This window comes from Phalacrocorax carbo (assembly GCF_963921805.1).
Source record: "Phalacrocorax carbo chromosome W unlocalized genomic scaffold, bPhaCar2.1 SUPER_W_unloc_4, whole genome shotgun sequence".
Classification (NCBI taxonomy): Eukaryota; Metazoa; Chordata; class Aves; order Suliformes; family Phalacrocoracidae; genus Phalacrocorax; species Phalacrocorax carbo.
Genome location: NW_026990255.1, coordinates 73,020 through 81,610, shown reverse-complemented (window position 1 = coordinate 81,610; position 8,591 = coordinate 73,020).

Below are 8,591 nucleotides of genomic sequence, written 5' to 3'. Positions count from 1 at the left end.
TAGTTGTTTATGGCCTTTTGATTGAAGGTGTTTGCTGATAAGGGCGCTTAATAGCTTTAGTCTTTTAGTTTCAGCTTAGTTAACTGTTAATATGAATTTTTCTGAGGAGATTTCTTAAAATGCCTCCATTTAATTCCTCCCCCTTTTATTTCATACTCTTTGGTATTGCCCTGACAGCTTTCTGCTTTAAGACTTGACACAAACAGTAAATACCTGGTAAAACACACTTTTGTAGATAATTTTAAATACTGTATTTGTGTATTTACTGTATTTATTCGGATGTAAACAGTCCTGAGTATATAGACTTTTTTGTATTACTTGCATGAAGTGTTACACTAGACAATAATACTTGAACACAAGCCACACACTATTTCTTCCTGTTTTTCTATAGCTTGCTTGACTTTAGAAAATACAATTAACTTTTAATCTTAGACCCTAGATGAATGTGATGCATAAACCTTTACAGTAATAGACATATACCTCAGAGTAAGATAGTATTTAAAAGCTCCAAATGCAGTTATTAGTTGGGTACCCTTTTCAAGCTTTGCATTACATTAATTCTTGAACACATATTGACTGGTTATTCTGCAGGAAAAAAACCCTGTTAACCTGTCTTTTGTAGGGCTTCTATTCATTTGAGTGTTGTGTAAACAATGATGCTTAAACTAGGCTGTAACACAGGTTAAACAGTCAAACAGGGTTAAAATTTGTTCAGCCAAAACATCTGGCTGTCATGCTACTGCCTGCCCAAACCATTTAACTTGGCTTGCCTTGTGTGGCTTACATGTGCACAACTGTTTCTCTTTTGTACAGAAGATACTTGGTGCGTACAATGGAGCGCTGGTACATAGTGGATCATGACTCTGAACTTTGCTTGTCTACCAGTGTACTCTTCTGGTAAGAGAAGCTTCTGTCCAGTGGAAACTGTATTAGACTAGGTGCTGCCACAGTTGAAGGGCTTCTTGGTAGGTGTCACAAACTGGAACGAAGTGAGAATATGATGTTTGAGTAGAACTTAGAAGTTAACAGTGAAAGATCAAAGTTAGCTGAGACATAACTACAGTGAAAAAAATGTATGTTAGTGGAATTGGAGAAGAGTGTTTTCTGACTTAATTTAGTTAATCAAGGGAAGATGAAACAACTTCATTAAAATTGACATTTCAAGACTATGTAGTGAATGTACAACTTATTGGTTTGAATGTAATTTTCCAATTTGATGTTATACTTAATGTATCTTAAATTTTGTATATATACTAAATCCTGTTTATTTGTTTAATTTTGGAGTATCTTAATATAATTGTTTATATTGCAGACATGCATGGAAGTTCTGTTCTGCTAAGTGCCATACACGTACTGTTCCTGTGCTGCAGAGTTTTAATAATTCAATACAAATAAGTATTGAAGGGTGACTTCATCAAAATAAATATATATTATTTAAATATTATGTCAGATACTTCCACCTGCTTTTTTAACGTATCCATTGTTGACATATTTCAAATAATGTTATGATCAGTTTTTGTATAGCTCAGGAAATCTGAGTTTTTAAGAACTGCTTGAGGGTGAATAAAAGGGTGAAGAGATGTTTTGTGGTAGCAGCTGCATTTTTGGGCACAACATTCTCTTGAGTGATTCTTAATGGCATGTAGGGGTATTTGGGCCAAATAGAATAAATAGAAATATCTGCTAAAATTTCACAGATGAGTGAATGAAATTGCTTCAGATGACTATCAACAGATTCTAGGTGTTGGTTTTCTATTTGCAGTATGTATATATGTGGGGGTTTTTGCCCTTTAAATCTCAAGTTTTGCAACCAGATTTCACCCATCTTACCTCAAAACTTTCATGTGGATGCTTTAAAGTGCATGATTATCATAATAGAGGGAACATTGTCCTCACTTAGACTACTGTGGTAGTAAGTCATTGGATGGCAGTTGTGTATTGGAGTACAATATAATTGTGTTCAGGAAGGTCAAGAATTAAATTCATTCATTTTGGGGGAGTAAGTGGAAAAAGTTTTAATATAGTGATTAGTTCTCTTGTGGAAACCGATGGCAGAGATATTCAAATAAATTAGTATTTGTTAACCAAGAACTATTAGTTCCTCTTATAGATGACACCCTTGCTGAATTTGTGGTGATAATTACTGGAGATGTTCATCCCATTTTACTTGAGAAAACTTGGGGTGGTTTGATTTTACTTAGCTTGTGTGTTTAAAAATAGTTTTCTATCTGCCAGTTATGTCTACCTGTAATAATGATAAAATATATTTTACCTGAGCCAGTCTTAATGTCTGCATGACTGGTCTACAAAAAAGGTGACTAATAAACTAGCCAGTTTCACAAATGAACTCAAAATGGAACACGTTTAATTGTGAGGGAATTAATTGTACGTCAGATGACTGATGTGCTGGTTACTTGATAAATTTGACACATTCAATGTTATTTTGAAATAAATAGGTAGTACTGATTTGTCACATAATTGTCTATGGCTATAGTCTTTCTAATTTGAGAAGAAAATTCAGATTGTTTTTGAATAAAGATTATTTTCTTGCAGACAAAATGGTAGGGTACATGTAGAAGTGTCCATGGAAGAAAATTGTGCATGTATGAAAAGACTGTAATATGAGATAAAAACACTGCTCCCTCTGCCACTGAAGTGGCAAAAAAATATGTTTGATTCTTGATATTTATGCTGGGCATATTAGCAATATGTTTTATAAATTAAACCTACTATGGAGTTTAGGTGGAAAAATACATCACAGAGATGCTAAAGTACCATATATATGTCTGCTAAATCAAACTGTCATGTACAATGTTACTCTTCTGTAGAGATGCTCATATTGAAGTTTAAACAAATGCAGTATTAAGTTTGATATTTCTGTTAAAGGAAATGCCCCAGTTATGTACTACTTATGTGATCTATTAACAAAAAATTGATTATTGTAATTCTGGTAACTCAAATGTCATTGTTAACCATGTGGAATGTTTCACTTTGTTCTGGTGGTATATACTGCAGAGAGAAATAAAAAGTAGTTAAATGGCATATGTGTAATAACAATTTGAAGACTTGGAAATAAATGAAGACTTCAGTTGACATAGTGTTATTTTTAATAGAAAATTAGCTGCACTAAAAATTATTTTTTTCTTAAATAACTGTTTTCATAACTTTTTTTAGTACAACTGTTGTAACTTGGAAATTTGAAGACTTTAATCATCTTACACTTGGTCCATGTTTGCAGGTGGATGGTTGCTTGTGTTAGTCCAGAGGGATAGAAGTCTTTCATTATGGTAGAAGAACAAGTATCATGTGAATAAGGAAGCAGCAGATATAAACACACTTTCAAACACCAAACAAGGAGAGTGACTGCTGTAAAATATATAAAAATTTGAGTCTTTTGCAAAATTTGTGAAGATGGATTGCTGCGTGTAGGCTTCTTGGCTTGTCCTCTGACGAGATGGGCTCCACTCATATCTGTTCTTCTGGTACTGAAATAAGGCATTTTTTATGCCATTAAGTGTGAATTCATTTCCCTACTACATACAGGTTTTCCTGAACGATCAGCAATCTTACTATGGTCCTTACCTTTTGTAATTCTCCCTAAAGTATCTTTCTCCCCATCAGCTTCTAAGTGCCAATGGGCATACCTCCTGGGATACTGGTAACAGTAGCAATGGCACCTATAAGATCTTGCTGTCTGCTTTGGTACCTGTTATTTCCAGCACTCCTTGGCACTTGGGAAAAGGAGAATAGCTTTCCTCTACCAAAGTCTGATCTGAAATGAGGTAAGGTATTGTTGCAAAGTACAGCAACAGTCTCTTTGGACTCTTCTTAGTAGAAAAAAAATATGCAAGAACAGCTGTATGAAGTGTGTCTCTAGTCCAATAACTTGTTTATAGACAGCTCACCACCTGCCGACCGACGCTGCCTGTCCCCGAGCCGCGATTGCTCCCTCCCTCCCCCGGCCAGCCCCTCCCAGGTAGCATACTGGGCATGACGTTACATGATATGGAATATCCCTTTGGTCAGTTTGAATCCACTCTCTTAGCTGTGCCCCCTCCCCTCCCGGCTTCTTGTGCACCCAGCAGAGCATGGGAGGCTAGACATGTCCTTGACTAGTATCAGCGCTGCCCAGCAACAGCCTAAACATCTGTGTGTTATCTCAACAGGTTTTTTTCCATGCTAATTTCAAAGCACAGCACTATACCAGCTAGAGTGAAGAAAATTAACTCTATCCCAGCTGAAACCATGACAGTATCCACCCCTTATTCCATATCATTGACATCATACTCAGGTCCCATACTATTCAGTACAACTTCAATAATCCTTATCCATTTTCTTATCCTTTAACAATATATATATATATATATACAGATTTTCATTTATCATTCCACTAGTTTATGGAACACCCCTGTAGAATGCCTGTGAAATGTCCATTGAGTTCATTTAGTCCATGACTTTGGATTTCATCTCTTGTAAGGGTCCTTCGGAGTGGCGGTGTGCGTGGGGTCAGATTGTTGCATGTCAGTCCTTGTTCCATCACCGCTGCACTGGTAGTTCTTGTTCTCTCACTGCTGCACTTTGCTCGGTTCCATTGAAAGTTCATTTGCTATTATCATTAATTGGGAGATTCCCACCATGATAACATTCCATTGATGCAACCATAGTAGTGATGACATACAGCATCATATAGCAATTAACAGCATATTTTTCAGTTCATTGGCTGTTTTCACCCAAAATTAAATCCCCCTGGGGTACACACCGAACTCCTCCATCCTCCCGCATCACCCACCAAGTGCACCCAGGTCCTCGAGCAAACGCAATCCCACGAGTGGGTTTGCCTCTGCTGGAAGCAGGAATAACCCAGACTGTCTTGCCCAGCATATTTTTTATGTGCACTACAGGGACTCTATCCCCTTCCACAGTACGTAAGGATTCTGATTGGGCCGGGCCAGCTCGCCTGGCAGATCCCCTTGTGTTGACTAACCAGGTGGCTTTTGCTAAATGTGTATCCCAGTGTTTAAATGTTCCACCCCCCATTGCTCTCAGTGTCATCTTTAATAGTCCATTGTATCTTTCGATTTTCCCAGAGGCTGGTGCGTGATAGGGGATGTGATACACCCACTCAATGCCATGCTCTTTGGCCCAGGTGTCTATGAGGTTATTTCGGAAATGAGTCCCATTATCTGACTCAATTCTCTCTGGGGTGCCATGTCGCCACAGGACTTGTTTTTCGAGACCCAGGATAGTGTTCCGGGCAGTGGCGTGGGGGACAGGATATGTTTCCAGCCAGCCGGTGGTTGCTTCTACCATGGTGAGAACATGGCGCTTGCCTTGGCGGGTCTGTGGGAGTGTGATAGAGTCAATTTGCCAGGCCTCCCCATATTTAGATTTCAGCCATCGTCCCCCATACCACAGAGGCTTTACCCGCTTCGCTTGCTTGATTGCAGCACACATTTTATATTCGTGGATAACCTGCGCAATAACGTCCATGGTCAAGTCCACCCCTCGATCACGAGCCCACCTGTATGTTGCATCTCTCCCTTGATGGCCTGAGGTGTCATGGGCCCACTGAGCTAGAAATAGTTCACCCTTATGTTGCCAGTCCAGATCCACCTCAGCCACCTCAATCTTGGCAGCCTGATCTACCTGCTGGTTGTTTCGATGTTCTTCAGTGGCCCGACTCTTGGGGACGTGAGCATCCACATGCCGTACCTTTACAACCAGGTTCTCTACCCGGGCAGCAATATCTTGCCACAATGTGGCAGCCCAGATGGGTTTGCCTCTGCACTGCCAGTTGCTTTGCTTCCACTGCTGTAGCCAGCCCCACAGGGCATTTGCCACCATCCAGGAATCAGTATAGAGATAGAGCACTGGCCACTTTTCCCGTTCAGCGATGTCTAAGGCCAGCTGGATGGCCTTTACTTCTGCAAACTGGCTCGATTCACCTTCTCCTTCAGCAGTTTCTGCTACTTGTCGTGTAGGACTCCATACAGCAGCCTTCCATCTCCGGTGCTTTCCCACAAGGCGACAGGACCCATCAGTAAACAGGGCATATTGCTTCTCATCTTCTGGCAGTGTGTTATACAGTGGGGCTTCTTCAGCACGTGTCACCTCCTCCTCTGGTGATATTCCAAAGTCTTTGCCTTCTGGCCAGTCCATAATCACTTCCAAGATTCCTGGGCGACTGGGGTTTCCTACTCGAGCCCACTGGGTGATCAGTGCAACCCATTTACTCCACGTAGCATCAGTTGCATGGTGTGTAGAGGGGATGTTTCCTTTGAACATCCAGCCCAGCACTGGCAGTCGGGGTGCCAGGAGCAACTGTGCTTCAGTACCAACCACTTCTGAAGCAGCTCGGACCCCTTCATATGCTGCCAATATCTCTTTTTCAGTTGGAGTATAGTGGGCTTCGGACCCTCTGTATCCCCGACTCCAAAACCCTAGGGGTCGACCTCGGGTCTCCCCTGGTGCCTTCTGCCAGAGGCTCCAGGTAGGGCCATTCTCCCCGGCTGCGGTGTAGAGCACATTTTTAATATCTTGTCCTGCCCGGACTGGCACAAGAGCTACTGCATGAACTATTTCCTATTTAATCTGTTCAAAGGCTTGTTGTTGTTCAGGGCCCCATTTAAAATCATTCTTTTTCCGGGTCACTTGATGGAGGGGGCTTACGATCAGGCTGTAGTGTGGAATATGCATTCTCCAAAAACCCACAACGCCCAAGAAAGCTTGTGTTTCCTTTTTGCTGGTTGGTGGAGACATGGCTGTTATTTTGTTGATCACATCCATGGGGATCTGACGACGACCATCTTGCCATTTTATTCCCAAGAACTGGATTTCTCGTGCAGGTCCCTTAACTTTACTTTGTTTTATGGCGAAACCAGCTTTCAGGAGGATTTGAACTATTTCCTTCCCTTTCTCAAAAACTTCTTCTGCTGTATTGCCCCACACGATGATGTCATCAATGTATTGTAGGTGTTCGGGAGCTCCACCTTGTTCCAAAGCATTATGGATCAGTCCATGGCAAATGGTAGGGCTGTGTTTCCACCCCTGGGGCAGTCGATTCCAGGTGTACTGGACCCCCCTCCAAGTAAAAGCAAACTGTGGCCTGCACTCTGCTGCCAGAGGGATTGAGAAGAATGCATTAGCGATATCGATTGTGGCATACCACTTGGCTGCCTTTGACTCCAGTTCATATTGAAGTTCTAGCATGTCTGGCACAGCAGCACTCAACGGTGGAGTGACTTCATTCAGGCCACGGTAGTCTACCGTTAGCCTCCACTCTCCATTAGACTTCCAGACTGGCCATATGGGACTGTTAAAGGGTGAGTGGGTTTTACTGATGACTCCTTGGCTCTCCAGTCGACGAATGAGCCTGTGGATAGGGATCAGAGAGTCTCTGTTGGTGCGATATTGCCGCCGGTGCACTGTTGTGGTGGCGATCGGCACCTGTTGTTCTTTGACCTTCAGCAAACCCACAACAGAAGGGTCCTTCGAGAGGCCAGGCAAAGTAGACAGCTGTTTAATTTCCGCCGTCTCCAAGGCAGCTACACCAAAAGCCCACTTGTAACCTTTTGGGTCCTTGAAATACCCTCTCCTGAGATAGTCTATGCCAAGGATGCACGGAGCCTCGGGGCCAGTCACAATGGGGTGCTTCTGCCACTCATTCCCAGTTAGGCTCACTTCGGCCTCCAATACAGTTAGCTCTTGGGATCCCCCTGTCACTCCAGCAATGCTGATGGGTTCTGCCCCTATATAGTTTGATGGCATTAAGGTACACTGTGCGCCGGTGTCCACTAAAGCTCTATATTCCTGTGGGTCAGATGTGCCAGGCCATCGGATCCACACAGTCCAGTAAACCCGGTTATCCCTTTCCTCCACCTGGCTGGAGGCAGGGCCCCCCTAGTCCTGATCATAGTATTCATCACTCACTTCCGGTAGATATGAATCACGGGTGTCTCTGTTAAGATCAGTCAGGCCATCAGCACTTCTGCTCCTCTGTCTAGAGAATTGCTTACGGGAAACTGGGGCAGCAGCTCTCCTGGAGAAACTTCCCTGAGTAATTGTTCTCCCTTGCAGCTCACGTACCCGCGCCTCTAAGGCTGAGGTAGGTTTTCCATCCCACTTCTTCATGTCCTCTCTGTGATCACACAGGTAAAACCATAGGGTGCCCCGTCGTGTGTATCCCTTCTCTTGAGCCAAGGGACGATTACTCCTAATGGCTGAGGTACTGGTCCGTACTGGTGGGGAGTAGGACATATCTTCTTTGAGTTGCTGGAACTCTCGGGACAGTTTCTCAACAGCAGAGACGAGCGAGGAAGAGAGATTTGCTTCATATTCCCGGAGTCTATCAATCAACTCAGCCACCGTTGGTGTCTCGTCATCTTTCCAGGACATCACTGCCAATGAGTTTGCATACGAGGATGGTGCGCTCCGTACAAACTTCCGCCACATGGGTCGTGTGCACTCGGCTTCATCTGGATCTTTGGAGGACCGTTGATCGTCCAGGTCACCATAAACCACCTCAAGCACGGCTAATTCCCTTAGATGCTGAACGCCTTTCTCCATGGTCGTCCATTTTCCTAGGCGAAATA